Source organism: Pseudophryne corroboree, chromosome 9 (genome assembly GCF_028390025.1).
Source record: "Pseudophryne corroboree isolate aPseCor3 chromosome 9, aPseCor3.hap2, whole genome shotgun sequence".
Lineage (NCBI taxonomy): Eukaryota > Metazoa > Chordata > Amphibia > Anura > Myobatrachidae > Pseudophryne > Pseudophryne corroboree.
In genome coordinates, this window is record NC_086452.1 from 379,409,722 (window position 1) to 379,431,915 (window position 22,194).

General features: G+C 48.2%; 1 long non-coding RNA gene across 1 annotated transcript in view; it reads right to left on the bottom strand.

The window, feature by feature from the left end:
* Window positions 1-14,423, bottom strand: part of LOC134958283 (uncharacterized) — a 120,168-nt gene extending 105,745 nt beyond the window's left edge. Inside the window, exon 1 of the long non-coding RNA XR_010186932.1 lies at window positions 14,303-14,423. This is a non-coding gene — a long non-coding RNA (uncharacterized LOC134958283). The remainder of the gene's footprint in view (window positions 1-14,302) is intronic.
* Between the last annotated feature and the right edge of the window lie 7,771 nt (window positions 14,424-22,194).

Sequence of the window (22,194 nt, forward strand, 5' to 3'; positions counted from 1 at the left end):
CACACACACCGGGAATGCTCTGATAGAGGACAGGACCCCACTTAGCCCTTTGGAGAGACAGAGGGAGAGTCTGCCAGCACACACCCAGCGCTATATATATATACAGGGATAACCTTATATAAGTGTTACTCCCTTATAGCTGCTGTTAATATATTTATTTGCTGCAAAACGTGCCCCCCCTTCTCTTTTTTACCCTGATTCTGAAGCAGGACTGCAGGGGAGAGTCAGGGAGCCGTCCTTCCAGCGGAGCTGTGAGGGAAAATGGCGCTTGTGTGCTGAGGAGATAGGCTCCGCCCCTTCACGACGTCCTTATCTCCCGCTTTTTCTGTGTAAAATGGCAGGGGTAAAATACATCCATATAGCCCAGGAGCTATATGTGATGTATTCTTTTTAGCCACCTAAGGTATATACTGTAATATTGCGTCTCAGGGCGCTCCCCCCCAGCGCCCTGCACCCTCAGTGACCGGAGTGTGAAGTGTGCTGAGAGCAATGGCGCACAGCTGCGGTGCTGTGCGCTACCTTAGTCTGAAGACAGGATCGTCTTCTGCCGCCGATTTCACCGGACCTCTTCGTCTCTTCTGGCTCTGTAAGGGGGACGGCGGCGCGGCTCCGGTGACCCATCCAGGCTGAACCTGTGATCGTCCCTCTGGAGCTAATGTCCAGTAGCCTAAGAAACCCGATCCACTCTGCACTCAGGTGAGTCCGTTTCTTCTCCCCTTAGTCCCACGATGCAGTGAGCCTGTTGCCAGCAGGACTCACTGAAAATAAAAAATCCTAAACTAAACTTTTATTCTAAGCAGCTCAGGAGAGCCACCTAGATTGCACCCTTCTCGGCCGGGCACAAAAATCTAACTGAGGCTTGGAGGAGGGTCATAGGGGGAGGAGCCAGTGCACACCACCTGATCCTTAAGCTTTTATTTTGTGCCCTGTCTCCTGCGGAGCCGCTATTCCCCATGGTCCTTACGGAGTCCCAGCATCCACTAGGACGTCAGAGAAAAATAAATAATTTTTTCTTAATAAAATAAATTAATAAAATGATAATGAAAAAAAAAATACAAAAGGAAAGTATGTGCAGACGCCACCGGTGTCACTGCATATAAAGATGTCAGGGTGTGTATGTATGTGTATGTAGGTGCAGTGGTCGAAGTTGAATTTTTGAAGGTGGAATGAAAGAGTGCAGATAGCAATTATGCGCGCGCCTAAGGCGCGCGCGCTCCGGAAAAGGGGCGTGGTCACTCAAAAGGGGCGTGTCCTTCAGTATAGTAGGACCCCTTATACTATCTAGTACTGGTGCCCCTTTCACATTATAGCACACGGTATGAGCCGAAATTCACATTATAGCACACAGTATGAGCCGAAATTCACATTGCCCCACACGGCATGAGCCGAAATTCACATTATAGCACACAGTATGAGCCGAAATTCACATTACCCCACATGGTATGAGCCAAAATTCACATTATAGCACACGGTATGAGCCGAAATTCACATTATAGCACACGGTATGAGCCAAAATTCACATTACTCCACATGGTATGAGCCAAAATTCACATTTCCCCACATGGTATGAGCAGAAATTCACATTTCCCCACATGGTATGAGCAGAAATTCACATTACAGCACACGGTATGAGCCGAAATTCACATTACAGCACACGGAATGAGCCAAAATTCACATTACCCCACATAGTATGAGCCGAAATTCACATTATAGCACACGGTATTAGCCAAAATTCACGTTACAGCACATGATATGAGCCAAAATTCCCATTATAGAGTTAGGGGATCCTACCCCCAGAATTAACATGGCCTGTGGGGCACTATGATGAGGGGAGCCCACCCCCTTAATAGACTAATTGCAGAGTTTAGCAGCGGAAGGGCTGCAGCGGTTTCTCACCCCAAGCTGCGGCGCTTCTGCCACCTCCGACACTCCACATCTTCGGCACCACCCGGGATGCAGAGCACCGCACCGGGTATGCACCCTTTTCAGTGTGGCCTGCTGCGCTCCGAAGGGGTTCTTGTTTCATGCTGCAGGATCCCGATGTGCGCCTTCCTCCCCGCTGTTACTGTCACGGTAAGCATTAGTATCGTTTACCGCAGAGGCCATTTTCTGAGGCATATGTGTTAAACCTCAGGAACTGAGATGCCCTTCTCACCATACAGCTGTGTGGCCGAGCCGGGCGGGGGGACAGCCAGCAGCAGCATGCCGGATATCAGCTGCAGAGGGTGCGGGCTGTACATACTTGAGGCAGCTGGATATTCAACAGTGCTGAAAGCCTCCGGAGCCCGCACCCCCGGAGCTGCAGTACACCGGCAGAGGACACCCATCCCCCGAACCCTGCGTAGCCCAAAGCCGGAGATCAGCAGCATGTTGAACGCGGAAGCAGAAGCTGCTTATTGCCGGTCAGCATGCTGCTGATCTCCGGCTTTGGGCTCCGCATGTGCATTACAGCCCCCACCCTCGGCTGCTGATATCTGGCATGCTGCCCCTGCTGCTGGCTTTCCACCCGCCCGGCTCGCCCACCCAGCTGGATGGTGAGTAAGAAGGGCATCTCAGTGCCCGTGGTTTAATACATATCTCTCTTCGGTAAATGGCCATTAGTACATCCCACACACACTGATTACACACACACAGACTGGCCACCCCCAAATCCTACACACACCCACTCAGACTACACACACACACACACACACACACACATTCTCATACTTTCCTCTCCCCCACACACACACTGGACTGCAAAAATTTACACACACTGACACTGTTCCACACACACACAATTAACACACACTCACACTGTCCCACACACACAATTAACACACACGCACACTGTCCCACACACCAGTCGCGTGCGGTGAGGTCAGTGGCGTGCGGTGAGGCACTACAGCCATAATGTCCGCCGAATCCTGTCGATGAACCCTACCGCCACGAGCCAATGCCCGCCACTGCCTCTGAGCCGATGCCACCACCAATGGCTTACAAACTCGCCCACCATCAACTGACCCAGCCCTCCGCCACTAATTTGCAACTCAGTCCAAAGTTGCCAAAGCCCGCTGCATGCCTGCTCATCATACTTGTGATGTTGTATTGTACATTTTTATAGAAAAAAATAATAATCAGTGTTTGGGACTGGGAAGGGAGTGGGAGGAGGACATGAATGCAATTTTGTTGTCCAGGGTTTCCATTAACTTAATGGAGAAGGGTCTGAATGGGTTAAAAATGTAAAAAAAAAAAAAAACTGCATGAGGTCCCCCTCCTAAGTATAACCAGCCTCGGGCTCTTTGAGCCGGTCCTGGTTGTTTAAATACTGGGAAAAAATTGGACAGGGGTTCCCCGTATTTAGACAACCAGCATCGGGCTCTTAGTCCGGTCCTGGTTCCAAATATACGGGGGACAAAAGATGTAGGGGTCCCCCCGTATTTTTAAAACCAGCACCGGGCTCCACTAGCCAGGGACATAATGCCACAGCCGGGGGACACATTTATGTAGGTCCCTGCGGCCGTGGCATTACCCCCCCAACTAGTCACCACTGGCCGGGGTTCCCTGGAGGAGTGGGGACCCCTTAAATCAAGGGGTCACCCCCCCTCCAGGCACCCAAGGGCCAGGGGTGAAGCCCGAGGCTGTCCCCCCCATCCGTGGGCTGTGGATGGGAGGCTGATAGCCATGTAAGTAAAAAAAGAATATTGTTTTTTGTTGTGGAACTACAAGGCCCAGAAAGCCTCCCCCGCTTGCTGGTACTTGGAGAACCTCAAGTACCAACATGCAGGGAAATAACGGGCCCGCCGGTACCTGTAGTTCTACAACAGAAAAAATACCCAAATAAAAACACAACTCACACACCGTGACAGTAAAAATTTATTAAAGCACACTGACACACTCACACATACTTACCTATATCCCACGCCGGTCACGTCCACTTGTCCAGTAGAATCCAATAGGGGTAGCTGTAAAAATGAGAGACACATTACTTACCTACATCCCACGCCGGTCACGTCCACTTGTCCAGTAGAATCCAGTAGGGGAATCTGTAAAAATGAGAGGCAGATTACTTACCTACATCCCACGCCAGTCACGTCCACTTGTCCAGTAGAATCCAATAGGGGTACCTGTAAAAATGAGAGACAGATTACTTACCTACATCCCACGCTGGTCACGTCCACTTGTCCAGTAGAATTCAATAGGGGTACCTGTAAAAATGAGAGACAGATTACTTACCTACATCCCACGCTGGTCACGTCCACTTGTCCAGTAGAACCCAATAGGGGAATCTGTAAAAATGAGAGACAGATTACTTACCTACATCCCACGCCGGTCACGTCCACTTGTCCAGTAGAATCCAATAGGGGTACCTGTGAAAATGAGAGAGAGATTACTTACCTACATCCCACGCCGATCACGTCCACTTGTCCAGTAGAATCCAATAGGGGTACCTGTAAAAATGAGAGACAGATTACTTACCTACATCCCACGCCGGTCATGTCCACTTGTCCAGTAGAATCCAATAGGGGTACCTGTAAAAATAAGAGACAGATTACTTACCTACATCCCACGCCGGTCACGTCCACTTGTCCAGTAGAATTCAATAGGGGTACCTGTAAAAATTAAAATGATACTTACAAACTGCAATCCACAGGAGGAGAGAGAGAGAGAGAGAGAGAGGGGGGGGGGGGGGAAGAGACTAACCTGCTGCTGCTGCCGGGGAGACCGGCACACACTGCAGGGCCACGACGGGGGGACGGAGCCGGCGGAGGAGGGGGAGAGCCGCACACCGCTGCTCCTGTCAGCGGCAGCGGAGGAGGATGGGGCGCACACTACAGACGCCAATAACCGCCGGGACAATTAACACACACACACACACACAATTAACCCACGCACACTGTCCCACACACAATTAACACACACGCACGCACACTGTCCCACACACACAAATATCACACACGCACACTGTCCCACACACAATTAACAAACACGCACTGTCCCACACACACACAATTAACACACTCACACTGTCCCACACACACACACACACTTAACACACGCACAATTAACACACACGCACTGTCCCACACACACACAATTGATACACACGCACACTGTCCCACACACACACAATTAACACACACTCAAACTGTCCCACACACACACAATTAACACACTCACACTGTCCCACACACACACACACACAATTAACACACTCACACTGTCCCACACACACACACACACACACACACACACACACACACACAATTAACACACTCACACTGTCCCACACATACACAATTAACACACGCACACTGTCCCACACATACACAATTAACACACGCACACTGTCCCACACACACACAATTAACACGCACTCAAAACTGTCCCACACACACAATTAACACACTCACACTGTCACACACACACACACAATTAACAAACACGCACTGTCCCACACACACAATTAACACACTCACACACAATTAACACACACACACACTGTCCCACACACACACAATTAACACATGCACACTGTCCCACACACACACACAGTCACACACACACACAATTTACACACACTCAAACTGTCCCACACACACAATTAACACACTCACACTGTCCCACACACAATGTCACACGCACACTGTCCGACACACACACACTTAACACACACACACACACAAAATGTCCCGCACCCCCTTCCCGCTCACCTGCACTTACTGCTGTTCAGGGCAGGGGCCGCACGCCCCCCCGAGGTCGCGCACGCGCATGCGCGCACCTCCGCGGTCGCGATCGCGTACACACAGACACTTTTGCAGGGGGGAGTAGGGGGAGGCTCCTGGCTGCCGCTGCCTGTCTATTGTGACAGGCACAGCAGCCGGGGAGACAGGGAAAGCGCCGCGGGTAGCGCCGGCGGAATCCCTGAAGCATGGGGCGAGTGGGCCGTGCAGGTGCCGGTGGCGCCCCCCTCTGTTGGGGCTGCCATGGCGCCCAGGGCACGTGCCCTGCTCGCCCCGTGCTAGATACGCCTCTGGATCCGAGTCTGCCTCGGACCCGTGTAAAAAGGCTGAAGTTCGGGGGGGTTCGGATTCCGAGGAACCGAACCCGCTCATCTCTAATATTTATCACACAGATTCAAAGCATCTATATATTTTATTCAGCAATAATGTTAGCTTTTGACTTCCTAAACAAACACAAACGGTACAGGATAACAATTTAAAGATGAACAATAGTAAAAGCTTTGTTATTCACTAGTCCTCCTGCAAAGAAATAGCAATTAGCACAGCAATTTTCTACAGTCACAGAAGCTAGAGATTTTTTTATCCATTCATATACAAAGTAAGTGCATTTTTCCCTTTAAAATACATACAAACAGATCTTAAATATAAATACATTTAAACATGTAATCCTGCTACTGTGCATAAGGCCTTATTCAGCATGAACGCAGCTACGATTGCATTTTCATGCTGAAGCCCTGTGAAGTGTCTCACTTGTGCGAACAACTCTGCCCGATTGACAGGCAGAGGCATTCGTGAGGTGGGAGTGGGCATCAACTTAGCATTTAAGGGGCGTCGCGGTGGCATTGGGGGTGCGGTCCAGACAATGTAGACGTGTCTGGACCGTTTGCGGTCACATGCACCCACTGCGACTCGAAACAGCTAGGCTGCGTAGGCAGAGGGCTACCCTAAACATGTGAAAGCATCTTCGCAGTGTGTTGCTGTTGCATGTGTATGGGGGGGGGGCAAGGCCCGGCATGCGGGGTGGACTTGTCCTGTGCTGGGCATCCCCCTCATGTCAGAGTAATGGATTGTAGATGTGCGATTTTTCGCACATCTACAATACATGCTGAATTAGGCCCTCAGCGCACTACATATAAAATGTTATTAAACATACATTTACAGTACATGGGGCCATGCAACAATTCATCCATTTAAAAAAATGAGGAATGCATGACTAATTTATCCTGTGTGTCAGGTCTCCGGCCACAGTTAGGCACTAGGGGGAGGGTTAGGTTTATGCAGCAATGGGTGGGGGCTGTTAGTGTTAGGCTTCGGGGGGAGGGGGGTTAGGGTTCGGCTTCCGCTGTGGGAGGGTTGGGTTAGGGAAAGGGTTAGTGTTAAACTACTCACCATATTCTGTTGGCATTCTCAGCATCGGGATTCGCTTTGGGATCCCAACTGCCAGTATTTCGATACCAACCCCATGAAAGTCCTACAGTATCGGTGCTTTTCTTGGGCCCAATTCTTTACCTATATCTATACGAATATACTAATTGAGTTGTACTTTATTACTATTTTACGTTTATATCTAAAGCACAAGTTATTATGAGTGCACAACTCTGGGCCCAATTCAGACCTGGAAGCAGCCGTGTGGTCGCCCGCAGTGGCCGCATCCAGGTGGTTTACGCACACACACCGGCCATTGTGTGCGTATGCGACCTTGCACATTGTGGTGGCATCCCTGAAGGATGCAGCTGTAATGGGATTGACAGGCGACTGTGGCGTTACAGCATTGAGTGGGCTTCATCGGGAAAACGGGGGTGGGCTGGGACCATATTCGCGGCGGTTTCGTGATGTCACATGCAGCCGCCTTGAAAAAAATGGCATCTGACAACGCAGCCAGGTAGGTCTACCTTAGATCTAATAATCAATCTAATTGCGGATACTTTGGGGGGCAGTCTCACACATGCTGGGTGGCCTTGTCCTGTGCTGGGCGGCCCAGCACAGGATAAGGCTACCAGACAGCACAGGACAAGATATGCAGTGATCTGCGTTCATCTCTGAATAACGCCCTCTGGGCCTAATTCAGACCTGACGCTGCTATTATTCGCATCGCAAGCGGCGTGTTTTTTTTTTTAAAACATAGTTTTTTATTTCAGTTGAAGCATAATGAAAAATTCACAATAGAGTACATCATAGTATACAGTCAGTGAAAGGTATAACAGAAACATTTGTCTATCAAGCAATAAAAAATAAAACAGCAGTGTGAACCAATATTAGAGCTAAGATGCATATTAAAAGCACAATAAAGGTTCTTTCAGGTGTTTAAGACAAACAGTGCGAGCCCGGATCCATGCCCGCATCAACATCTACGTCCGCTCTCTCCCTAAGTATCAAGTGAGATTGGGGGGTCCTGTCCATAAACTCTAGTTTCGTACCATAAGGTGTTGTGAAAGCATCTCCACACCTGTTCCTTTAATGGGCGGGACAGGGTTTCTATATAGCTTTCCCATGTCTCAAAAAATTTCATAGTAAACCTTTCCTTTTGTAAAGAGGCCTCCAGCCATTCCATTCTAAAGATATGAAAGGTCTTTCCTAAGAAAAGTGACATTGGTGGGGCCGACGGTTGTATCCACATCTGTAAGATACATTTTTTAGCTGCTGCAGAGACTATCATTAACAATTTTTTAACACCCTGTGCCACCCTAGTACCCTCCGGTAGTATACCAAATATTGCCCATTCAGGGGTGAGTGGTAAATAGTTAACTAGGTGTTGGGTAACGTATCTCCATATCTGGACCCAAAATCTCCGAATTATGGGGCATCCCCATAGACAGTGCCGAATGCGCACGCACAAAGTCACGAGTACGCATGTGCCGGACTCACCGTGCGATGAATGTGCAGGGATACACATGAAACTTGTGAACGCTGATAGGCAACGACAAAGAGGCGTGTTGAAGGCGGTGCAGGGGTATGGCTTCGCAGGCTAGCGAAAAACGAGCGTGAAGGTGGGTGTCTTGTGGGGGAGTGTGTTCAGGGCTGCAGGCGTGGTTATAGCTCCGCTGCAAAGCAAATCGCTGTCAGTGCACACTAAGCGTTCGCAGCTGGCGAGTAAGTCCAGGACTGTGCACAGCTAGTGAATGCTCAGCACAGGTGTATGTCAGGGCTCTCCCAGCAAATAATTGCTAATCAAACACACCTGTTTGCAATGCAAACGCCACAACAGCTCATTGCATCTCTAGCTCACTCTGAAATGGTATGTCGTTTTTCACTCCCTGCATATGTGCAACACACAATCTACACACGTTTTTTAACAACTGTTACATGTGTACTGCACATGTACTACATGTGTTGTTTGTCAATCAATTGTACACATTACACACAACAAATTATTTTTTAAAAGCCCACTTTCGGTGTTCACATTGCTTTGAGGTAACAATGAGGCTACATTGTGCATTTTAAATACACATAACTGTATTCATCTCTCCCACATACATGCCAAGTTTTCTTGTGGAATACATTTGTTGTGTGTTGAATATTACAACATTCACTCCATAATGCAAGCTTACCTGTAATGTTCATAATAATGCTTCAGGTACTACATTCCTAGGGAGGCAGTCACTTTACCGCCTGTTGGGATCCCGGCGGTCAGGATACCTACGCCGAAATCCCAACACCACCTGAGTACCGACTGCCAGCTGGTTACCCTTCTTGGGTGGTGGTCCACGCCACCACCCGGAGGGGAATAGAACCCTGTGGTGACACGCTGCGCTCGCCCCCGGTATCCTGGCTGTCTGGCTCCTGGCTGTCTACTCCCGGCATCGGTCTCTTGACCGCCGGAATCTCGTACTGATCCCCATTCCTAGGGGTCCATTTTCTAAGATGTGAGTTCTATTTTACATGGGATGTTACCCATAGCAACCAATCACATTCAAAATCTCATTTATCTAGCACCTTCTATAACATAATACATGGAATGTGTTTGGTTGCTATGGGCAACATCCCATCGTAAATAGAACTGCCATCTTTGTAAATTTATACCCTAGTATTTTTTAAACAACATCCCCCCCCCCCCCCCAAATATCATAGCATTATTTGGTTAAATATTCTTACATTACATCACAATAATACAAACACAATTTTAGGAAAATGTGTAAGTGGTTGTAATAATTTTACTCATAATCCAATATATATATATATATATATATATATATATATATATATATATATATATATATATATATATATATATATATATATATATATATATATACACACACACACACACACACACACACACACACACATACATAACACAAAGACAAAGATTTTGTTTAAAAAAAATAATAATGGCACCTGGGTGTGCAGAAAAGAGGATTACAGTACCCAGTAGTCAGTTACCCCCATCTCTGCAACAAATACAACATGAGGCTGATCTCCGTATCCTGGCTGAGGAAGATGTGGGGCAAATTGAGGAAGTTTCTGGGCCCAATACACAAATGCAATAATCAGCACCACAAACTGAAGAGGAATGTGGGACAAGTTCACAGGCTAATTTATCACAGGCAGAGAAAGAAAAGAGAAGGCAGAAAGCCCCATTCGGCATGAGGGAGTTGGACATTCTTGTACCACAAACCATTGACAATATACATTTTTGGAAACAACATGGGCGCTGGAAACAAGGACCGCATCTGGAGATAATTCAACGTTTTCACCTTTTTTTTGCCCGGCTGAAGGGATTGTTGTTCTGTGTTGGGTATGTGTGTGGATCTTCAAGAGGCTTGCCCAGTGGGATCTTGTTCCTGGGCTGGGCTAGGGGATAGGGCAGGTGTTATAGCCTCCCTGAGACTTTGGCCAAGGAGGGCTGTGATGGTCTGCATGCCTTGGCCAATAGTGGTGGATATGTCCTGCATTCCTTGTGCCACAGAGGAGGAGATGTCACACATGCCTTGTCGCACAGTGTAGGACAGGTCACGGACCATGGTACTCAGCTTACGGACTTCCCGGAGCATCTGGTCATGGAAGTCGGCATTCATTCTTCCATGGCTGACAATTTCAACAAGAAGCTCCGGGAGACTGGGTTGGGGGAATGTGCCAGTGTGGTGCCGGGATGGTGGGCTTACTGGCCCCACACTGGAGCTGTCATTGCTTTCCCCCTCCTCATCCTCAGTGAGCTGCACCTTCTGTGCTGTGTTTGGAAAAGGAGACAAATGTAAAAAAAAAAAGAAAGAAATTTGGGACCAACATTTTTAAGTTTTTAAGGTCTAAAAATAATAATAAAAAAAAAACTATTCACCTTCCAAGGCATGTGGACATTCAAGGGCAGGTATGTCGGTGTCCATTTTGGACACACCTGCCACCTCCTCATATCACACACAGACCATCACTTGCTCCTCCAAGTTCGTAAATTCGAAAGTCTCAGGGAGTGTCCCTCCCCCTGTTGCCCTCAAAGCTTTCCACTGCATAGACTTTTTAAATTACAGCCGGAACTTGAAGTTAGCCCAACTACAGATGTTTTTGTGGTTATGGGTAAGGTAAAAAACAAAACATTAGTACATTTTCTTCCCAATTTTTGCTTTTGTTGCAATTGTATACATAAAGCAGTCACAAATATCACACACTACATTACTTTGGCCAACTTCTACTTGTCCACATACATAGCAGAATATATTGTAATATGTAAATTTAACTTCAAGATAGAGGTAGAAAACATACCAAACAAACATTAAGCACATAATTTATCTAGCACCTTCTAGAAGGTTACATATGTAATAGTCTTGGTTGCTATAGGTAACATTACATCTAAAATCAAGCTTCCATCTTAGTAAATGCAGACAATAGTGTTTTAGAGTGTACCTCAGTATGTACTTACCATCTCCTCACTTCTTGGGGTGTGCGGACAATTAGGCCCACAGCATTCACAGCATCTGTGATCTCACTCCAGATACAGCCCTTGGTCCCAGCGCCCAGGGGCGGATCCAGAAGAAAATGATAGGGGGGGCACCATGGAAGGGGCAAGTACATTTGCGTGCGGCTTCGGTGCATGTGAGGTGGCGCTTCTTATACAATGCCCACAGTTGTAGCGCTCATTATGCAATGTACACTGTACTGGTAGGGCCCCTTATATAGACCCCATAGTAGTGGTGCCCCTTTTGCAATGCCCGTATTGCCCCCAGTAGTAATGTTGCCTGTAGTAATGCCCCCAGTGGTAATTCCCCTGCAGTTATGACCCCAGTAGTTTATCCCCCCCCCCTTTAGTTTAGCCTCCCAGTGGTAATGCCCCCAGTAGTTTAGCCACCAGTAGTAATGCCCCCCTGTAGTTATGCCCCATTGTAGTTTAGCCCCCGTAGTTATGCCCCCTTGTAGCTTAGCCTTCAGTAGTAATGCCCCCAGTAGTTTGGCCCCTGTAGTTATCCCCCAGTAGTTTGGCCCCTGTAGTTAAGCCCCCAGAAGTTTGGCCCCCAAGTAGTAATGCCCCTGTAGTTAAGTTGCCAGTAGTAATGCCCCTGTAGTTACGCCGTCAGTAGTTAGCACCTTTGTAGTTGGCCCCCAGTAATAGTCCTCCAGTAGATGCCACCCAGTAATAATGTCCCCCAGCAGTTTGCCCCCAGTAGATGCCCCCCAGTAATAATGTCGTCCAGTAGTTTGCCCCCAGTAGTAATGCCCCATAGGAGTTTGCCCCCAATAGATGACCCTCCAGTAGTAATGCCCCCAGTAGATGCCCCCCAGTAATAATGCCCCCAGTAGATGGCCCCCAGTAAAAATGTCCCCCAGTAGCTGCCCCCAATAGATACCCCCCAGTAGTAATGCCCCCAGTAGATGCCCCCCAGTAATAATGCCCCCAGTAGCTGCCCCCAATAGATGACCCCCCAGTAATAATGCCCCCTACGAGTTTGCCCCAATAGATGACCCCCCCAGTAGTAATGCCCCCAGTAGATGGCCCCCAGTAAAAATGTCCCCCAGTAGCTGCCCCCAATAGATGACCCCTTAGTAGTGATGCCCCCAGTAGATGCCCCCCAGTTATAATGCCCCCAGTAGTTTGCCCCCCCAGTAGTAATGCCCCTTGTTGATGCCCCCCCAGTAGTAATGTCCCCCGTAGTTTGTCCCCAGTAGATGCCCCCGCTGCATTAAGGAAGAAAAAAAAAACATACTTACCGAGCCCCGTTCCCGCTTCCAGGCCGCTGCAGTCCTCCTCCTCCCTGGGCGACCGCTCCTCAGTCAGCACTATGAGAGAGACGTCATGACTGACGTCTCTCCCATAGCGCACGGCGCACAGTGACAGCGCCGGAAGCCGGAGCTCAGTACTGAGCTCCTGCCTCCGGCTGCCGCTGTGCAGGGAGACGGGCGCCCGCTGGTAACACAATCTCAGCGGGCGCCCGTCATCTCCCTGTGCGGCGCCGGGAGGGGGGGGGGGGGGAAAGAAGGCCACAAATGACAGGGGGGCACGGGCCTGAGTGCCCCCCCCCCCTGGATCCGCCACTGTCAGCGCCCATGTTTTTATTTCTAAAATGAATCTTCTCAATGGCTTGTGGAACGAGAATGGCCAACTCCCTCTTGGTAAATGGTGGTTAGCGTTTTCTCTTTTGTGTCCTTGCCTGCGATGCAGTAGCCTGAGAACTAGTTCCACCTTCCTCTTCACTTTGTGGTTTGGATTGTTGCGTTTGTGTAGTTGGGCCAGAATCTTCCTCAGTTTGGCCCACATCTTCCTCAGCCAAGGAACTCACACCAGCCTCTTGTTGTGTTTGTTGCCCAGTAGATGGGAGTACTTCCAGGGGCAAATGCAGGATTTCTAAGGGGGGGTTTCCATGTGTGTTTTGCTATGTTGTTGCTGCATATAACAGCATTTACTAGCAGCACTGCGATGCGTGGGGACACGCGTCCCACGTTATGAATGATGCGATGTGGCAACAACATAGCAGGACACATCTATATACAGTATTTACACAAACGGGATCCCAGGGGTCGATATACCGATGCCGGGATCCCGATGGAGGACATCTTCACGGCGTCAATGTACTGACGCAAAACGGGATGCCGGCGTCAAAATACAGACAGCCTGCATCCCAAACGTCCGCACAGCGGAATGCACTGGGAAGGGGGGGGGGGGGGGGGGGGAGGATAGGTTCGGGCAGCAGAAGGGGGTTAGACTTACGGTACACTCCCGGGAAGGTTAGGGACTGAAGAGGGAGGGTTAGGCACATACAGGGGGAGGTTAGGGTTAGGCACCTAGCGGGGAGGGTTAGGTTTAGGCAGCGGGAAAGGGTTGGTTAGGGTTAGGCATCACTTGGGATGGTTAGGGTAGGGAAAACATGAGGGTTAGGGGGCTAAATGAGGGGCTGTCGGGATTATAATAGACGGGATGCCGCTGTCGGTATACTGACTGCCGGCATCCCATCCATCAGTATCTCATACTGATCCCAGATATATATATATATATATATATATATATATATATATAATGGAAACCAGTCCATAGATAGATAAATAGACAGACGTAGAAGCACTAGAGAGAGAAAGAAAGAGACACTGTAGATAGATAGAGACAGAAGAAAACTGAGTGAGAAAGACTGTAGATAGATCACACACAAAGCCAAACTTACTCTTCCTCTGTAGGATCCCAGCTCCTGTGTGTGTGATCTCTGGAGTCCCCTATGTCAGGTCAGGTCTCTCCCCCACGTTTCCTGCTCCTGCCTCTGAGCTGCATGCCTCATGTCAGCTCAGTGCTCAGGGACGACTTCTTGCTGTGTGGACAGCACAAATGAAGATGTGGGCCTCTAGAGGCTCCTGGCAGTACTGCACTCGGCAGTGGCACTGATACTGTAGCTCCTCTCTGTCAGCATCCGGCCGGCTCATCATAACAGCCGTCCAGGTCAGAGATGCAGACAGAGTGTCTGACGGCTAGCACTGATCAGGGGGGGTTTCTGGGTACTCAGAACCCCCCCTGCGTGCGCTACTGACTTCAGGACTGGGTCCAGCTCCTGTCTTCTCTGCAAAGCCAGCTTCTTGTTCCTGTGCCAACAGCTGTAGCCTTTGTTGGATTCTTGTTTGTTTGTCCCCTATTGCAGCCTACTCTTCGCGAAGTTGCCTCAATTCCTGTGCAAGGTCATACTCCATGATGCAGGTAGCATGTGCATATGGTTCAGAGGGTGTTTTATACCTGCATAGGCATGCTTAGTGAAAATTAGCACATTACACAATTGGTGATTGCTTACACTATTTAAGCATGTTCTAGTCATCCGTGGTTTGTATGTGTATGTAGAGGGGAGGGGTCCTGGGGTGCACACCGGTAATGAGAGGTGCGACCCTGCGGAGACCTTTCAGTAGAACTGCATACAAAGAAAAAGGTTGCAGGTGCACAATTCAAACATTACCAATTTATTCATAATAATCATTGCAATAAAATTTTGCATTTTGAGCGAGGTTCTTCGCATAGTTATGGCCATAAGTAACGGCTTTCCCACCGCGTCCAGGTGACCTCATTAGTCCCTAACATTTTGGGGGGGTACAAATCTAGGGCGTGGGACCCCCCAAAAATGAAGCAGCTGAGTGACCCCAGGGCAACACAAAAGTGAAAAAATATATAGTGAAAAAGTGAAAATAGGTTAGTGAGAGAGGCTGCTGAAAAGACAGGGGTAAATTAGGGAGAGGTAATGAAGTGAGAGATAAAGTAGTGAGAGGTAAAGTAGTGAAAAGTGAAGGTAGGAAATGAATTACATTGAAACAAAACACGATAGGGATGAAAATAAATATGAAAATAAGTGTTAATATGTGTTGCTCCTGAGGCAAAACAGCCACAACAGTCCAGGGGGACCGACACCCCGGAAATGCACCCCCATCTGATAATACAATATACATTTGTGCAGGACTCACCTTGCTCTGCATGCAGTCTAAGAAATGTCAGGAACCTAATTAAACCAATATATAGGACAGGTGGGCGTGGGTGCTACCACTGGGCATTAGGTATTCAAACATTACCAATTTATTCATAATAATCATTGCAATAAAATTTTGCATTTTGAGCAAGGTTCTTCGTATAGTTATGGCCATAAGTAACAGCTTTCCCACCATGTCCAGGTGACCTCATTAGTCAGGCAAGTCCCTAACATTTTGGGGGGTACAAATCTAGGGCGCGAGACCCCCAAAAAATTAAGCAGCTGAGTGACCCCAGGGCAACACAAAAATAAAAAAATACATAGTGAAAAAGTGAAAATAGGTTAGTCTCATTACCGGTGTGCACCCCAGGACTCCTCCCCTGAATACCTAATGCTGTGTAACTGTATTTACATACACAATAGAAGTCCAGAGACCCCTTCTACCTGGTGGTAGCACCCACGCCCACCTGTCCTATATATTGGTTTAATTAGGTTCCTGACATTTCTTAGACTGCATGCAGAGCAAGGTGAGTCCTGCACAAATGTATATTGGATTATCAGATGGGGGAGCATTTCCGGGGTGTCGGTCCCCCTGGACTGTTGTGGCTGTTTTGCCTCAGGAGCAACACATATTAACACTTATTTTCATATTTACTTTCATCCCTATCGTGTGTTTTGTTTCAATGTAATTCATTTCCTACCTTCACTTTTCACTACTTTACCTCTCACTACTTTATCTCTCACTTCATTACCTCTCACTAATTTACCCCTGCTCTTTTCAGCAGCCTTTCTCACTAACCTATTTTCACTTTATCACTAGAGATGAGCGCCGGAAATTTTTCGGGTTTTGTGTTTTGGTTTTGGGTTCGGTTCCGCGGCCGTGTTTTGGGTTCGACCGCGTTTTGGCAAAACCTCACCGAATTTTTTTTGTCGGATTCGGGTGTGTTTTGGATTCGGGTGTTTTTTTCAAAAAACACTAAAAAACAGCTTAAATCATAGAATTTGGGGGTCATTTTGATCCCAAAGTATTATTAACCTCAAAAACCATAATTTACACTCATTTTCAGTCTATTCTGAATACCTCACACCTCACAATATTATTTTTAGTCCTAAAATTTGCACCTAGGTCGCTGGATGACTAAGCTAAGCGACCCTAGTGGCCGACACAAACACCGGGCCCATCTAGGAGTGTCACTGCAGTGTCACGCAGGATGTCCCTTCCAAAAAGCCCTCCCCAAACAGCACATGACGCAAAGAAAAAAAGAGGCGCAATGAGGTAGCTGTGTGAGTAAGATAAGCGACCCTAGTGGCCGACACAAACACCGGGCCCATCTAGGAGTGTCACTGCAGTGTCACGCAGGATGTCCCTTCCAAAAAACCCTCCCCAAAGAGCACATGACGCAAAGAAAAAAAGAGGCGCAATGAGGTAGCTGTGTGAGTAAGATAAGCGACCCTAGTGGCCGACACAAACACCGGGCCCATCTAGGAGTGTCACTGCAGTGTCACGCAGGATGTCCCTTCCAAAAAACCCTCCCCAAACAGCACATGACGCAAAGAAAAAAAGAGGCGCAATGAGGTAGCTGTGTGAGTAAGATAAGCGACCCTAGTGGCCGACACAAACACCGGGCCCATCTAGGAGTGTCACTGCAGTGTCACGCAGGATGTCCCTTCCAAAAAACCCTCCCCAAACAGCACATGACGCAAAGAAAAAAAGAGGCGCAATGAGGTAGCTGTGTGAGTAAGATAAGCGACCCTAGTGGCCGACACAAACACCGGGCCCATCTAGGAGTGTCACTGCAGTGTCACGCAGGATGTCCCTTCCAAAAAACCCTCCCCAAACAGCACATGACGCAAAGAAAAAAAGAGGCGCAATGAGGTAGCTGTGTGAGTAAGATAAGCGACCCTAGTGGCCGACACAAACACCGGGCCCATCTAGGAGTGTCACTGCAGTGTCACGCAGGATGTCCCTTCCAAAAAACCCTCCCCAAACAGCACATGACGCAAAGAAAAAAAGAGGCGCAATGAGGTAGCTGTGTGAGTAAGATAAGCGACCCTAGTGGCCGACACAAACACCGGGCCCATCTAGGAGTGTCACTGCAGTGTCACGCAGGATGTCCCTTCCAAAAAACCCTCCCCAAACAGCACATGACGCAAAGAAAAAAAGAGGCGCAATGAGGTAGCTGTGTGAGTAAGATAATCGACCCTAGTGGCCGACACAAACACCGGGCCCATCTAGGAGTGGCACTGCAGTGTCACGCAGGATGTCCCTTCCAAAAAACCCTCCCCAAACAGCACATGACGCAAAGAAAAATTAAAGAAAAAAGAGGTGCAAGATGGAATTGTCCTTGGGCCCTCCCACCCACCCTTATGTTGTATAAACAGGACATGCACACTTTAACCAACCCATCATTTCAGTGACAGGGTCTGCCACACGACTGTGACTGAAATGACGGGTTGGTTTGGACCCTCACCAAAAAAGAAGCAATTAATCTCTCCTTGCACAAACTGGCTCTACAGAGGCAAGATGTCCACCTCATCATCATCCTCCGATATATCACCGTGTACAGCCCCCTCCTCACAGATTATCAATTCGTCCCCACTGGAATCCACCATCTCAGCTCCCTGTGTACTTTGTGGAGGCAATTGCTGCTGGTCAATGTCTCCACGGAGGAACTGATTATAATTCATTTTAATGAACATCATCTTCTCCACATTTTCTGGATGTAACCTCGTACGCCGATTGCTGACAAGGTGAGCGGCGGCACTAAACACTCTTTCGGAGTACACACTTGTGGGAGGGCAACTTAGGTAGAATAAAGCCAGTTTGTGCAAGGGCCTCCAAATTGCCTCTTTTTCCTGCCAGTATAAGTACGGACTGTGTGACGTGCCTACTTGGATGCGGTCACTCATATAATCCTCCACCATTCTTTCAATGGTGAGAGAATCATATGCAGTGACAGTAGACGACATGTCCGTAATCGTTGTCAGGTCCTTCAGTCCGGACCAGATGTCAGCATCAGCAGTCGCTCCAGACTGCCCTGCATCACCGCCAGCGGGTGGGCTCGGAATTCTGAGCCTTTTCCTCGCACCCCCAGTTGCGGGAGAATGTGAAGGAGGAGATGTTGACAGGTCGCGTTCAGCTTGACTTGACAATTTTCTCACCAGCAGGTCTTTCAACCCCAGCAGACTTGTGTCTGCCGGAAAGAGAGATCCAAGGTAGGCTTTAAATCTAGGATCGAGCACGGTGGCCAAAATGTAGTGCTCTGATTTCAACAGATTGACCACCCGTGAATCCTTGTTAAGCGAATTAAGGGCTCCATCCACAAGTCCCACATGCCTAGCGGAATCGCTCCGTGTTAGCTCCTCCTTCAATGTCTCCAGCTTCTTCTGCAAAAGCCTGATGAGGGGAATGACCTGACTCAGGCTGGCAGTGTCTGAACTGACTTCACGTGTGGCAAGTTCAAAGGGCATCAGAACCTTGCACAACGTTGAAATCATTCTCCACTGCGCTTGAGACAGGTGCATTCCACCTCCTATATCGTGCTCAATTGTATAGGCTTGAATGGCCTTTTGCTGCTCCTCCAACCTCTGAAGCATATAGAGGGTTGGATTCCACCTCGTTACCACTTCTTGCTTCAGATGATGGCAGGGCAGGTTCAGTAGTTTTTGGTGGTGCTCCAGTCTTCTGTACGTGGTGCCTGTACGCCGAAAGTGTCCCGCAATTCTTCTGGCCACCGACAGCATCTCTTGCACGCCCCTGTCGTTTTTTAAAAAATTCTGCACCACCAAATTCAAGGTATGTGCAAAACATGGGACGTGCTGGAATTTGCCCATATTTAATGCACACACAATATTGCTGGCGTTGTCCGATGCCACAAATCCACAAGAGAGTCCAATTGGGGTAAGCCATTCCGCGATGATCTTCCTCAGTTGCCGTAAGAGGTTTTCAGCTGTGTGCGTATTCTGGAAAGCGGTGATACAAAGCGTAGCCTGCCTAGGAAAGAGTTGGCGTTTGCGAGATGCTGCTACTGGTGCCGCCGCTGCTGTTCTTGCGGCGGGAGTCCATACATCTACCCAGTGGGCTGTCACAGTCATATAGTCCTGACCCTGCCCTGCTCCACTTGTCCACATGTCCGTGGTTAAGTGGACATTGGGTACAGCTGCATTTTTTAGGACACTGGTGAGTCTTTTTCTGAGGTCTGTGTACATTTTCGGTATCGCCTGCCTAGAGAAGTGGAACCTAGATGGTATTTGGTAACGGGGGCACACTACCTCAAGAAATTGTGTAGTTCCCTGTGAACTAACGGCGGATACCGGACGCACGTCTAACACCAACATAGTTGTCAAGGCCTCAGTTATCCGCTTTGCAGCAGGATGACTGCTGTGATATTTCATCTTCCTCGCAAAGGACTGTTGGACAGTCAATTGCTTACTGGAAGTAGTACAAGTGGTCTTCCGACTTCCCCTCTGGGATGACCATCGACTCCCAGCAGCAACAACAGCAGCGCCAGCAGCAGTAGGCGTTACACGCAAGGATGCATCGGAGGAATCCCAGGCAGGAGAGGAATCATCAGAATTGCCAGTGACATGGCCTGCAGGACTATTGGCATTCCTGGGGAAGGAGGAAATTGACACTGAGGGAGTTGGTGGGGTGGTTTGCGTGAGCTTGGTTACAAGAGGAAGGGATTTACTGGTCAGTGGACTGCTTCCGCTGTCACCCAAAGTTTTTGAACTTGTCACTGACTTATTATGAATGCGCTGCATGTGACGTATAAGGGAGGATGTTCCGAGGTGGTTAACGTCCTTACCCCTACTTATTACAGCTTGACAAAGGCAACACACGGCTTGACACCTGTTGTCCGCTTTTCTGTTGAAATACCTCCACACTGAAGAGCTGATTTTTTTTGGTATTTTCACCAGGCATGTCAACGGCCATATTCCTCCCACGGACAACAGGTGTCTCCCCGGGTGCCTGACTTAAACAAACCACCTCACCATCAGAATCCTCCTGGTCAATTTCCTCCCCAGCGCCAGCAACACCCATATCCTCCTCATCCTGGTGTACTTCAACACTGACATCTTCAATCTGACTATCAGGAACTGGACTGCGGGTGCTCCTTCCAGCACTTGCAGGGGGCGTGCAAATGGTGGAAGGCGCATGCTCTTCACGTCCAGTGTTGGGAAGGTCAGGCATCGCAACCGACACAATTGGACTCTCCTTGTGGATTTGGGATTTCGAAGAACGCACAGTTCTTTGCGGTGCTTTTGCCAGCTTGAGTCTTTTCAGTTTTCTAGCGAGAGGCTGAGTGCTTCCATCCTCATGTGAAGCTGAACCACTAGCCATGAACATAGGCCAGGGCCTCAGCCGTTCCTTGCCACTCCGTGTGGTAAATGGCATATTGGCAAGTTTACGCTTCTCCTCCGACAATTTTATTTTAGGTTTTGGAGTCCTTTTTTTACTGATATTTGGTGTTTTGGATTTGACATGCTCTGTACTATGACATTGGGCATCGGCCTTGGCAGACGACGTTGTTGGCATTTCATCGTCTCGGCCATGACTAGTGGCAGCAGCTTCAGCACGAGGTGGAAGTGGATCTTGATCTTTCCCTAATTTTGGAACCTCAACATTTTTGTTCTCCATATTTTAATAGGCACAACTAAAAGGCACCTCAGGTAAACAATGGAGATGGATGGATACTAGTATACTTATGGATGGACTGCCGAGTGCCGACACAGAGGTAGCTACAGCCGTGGACTACCGTACTGTGTCTGCTGCTAATATAGACTGGATGATAATGAGATGAAATCAATATATATATATGTATGTATATATAATATCACTAGTACTGCAGCCGGACAGGTAGTAATATATTTATTAGGTAATGATGACTGATGACGGACCTGCTGGACACTGTCAGCTCAGCAGCACCGCAGACTGCTACAGTAAGCTACTATACTATAGTAGTATGTACAAAGAAGAAAGAAAAAAAAAAAACCACGGGTAGGTGGTATACAATTATGGATGGACTGCCGAGTGCCGACACAGAGGTAGCTACAGCCGTGGACTAACGTACTGTGTCTGCTGCTAATATAGACTGGATGATTGATAATGAGATGAAATCAATATATATATGTATGTATATATAATATCACTAGTACTGCAGCCGGACAGGTAGATAATATATTTATTAGGTAATGATGACTGATGACGGACCTGCTGGACACTGTCAGCTCAGCAGCACCGCAGACTGCTACAGTAAGCTACTATACTATAGTAGTATGTACAAAGAAGAAAGAAAAAAAAAAAAACACGGGTAGGTGGTATACAATTATGGATGGACTGCTGAGTGCCGACACAGAGGTAGCTACAGCCGTGGACTAACGTACTGTGTCTGCTGCTAATATAGACTGGATGATTGATAATGAGATGAAATCAATATATATATGTATGTATATATAATATCACTAGTACTGCAGCCGGACAGGTAGATAATATATTTATTAGGTAATGATGACTGATGACGGACCTGCTGGACACTGTCAGCTCAGCAGCACCGCAGACTGCTACAGTAAGCTACTATACTCTATAATAGTATGTACAAAGAAGAAAGAAAAAAAAA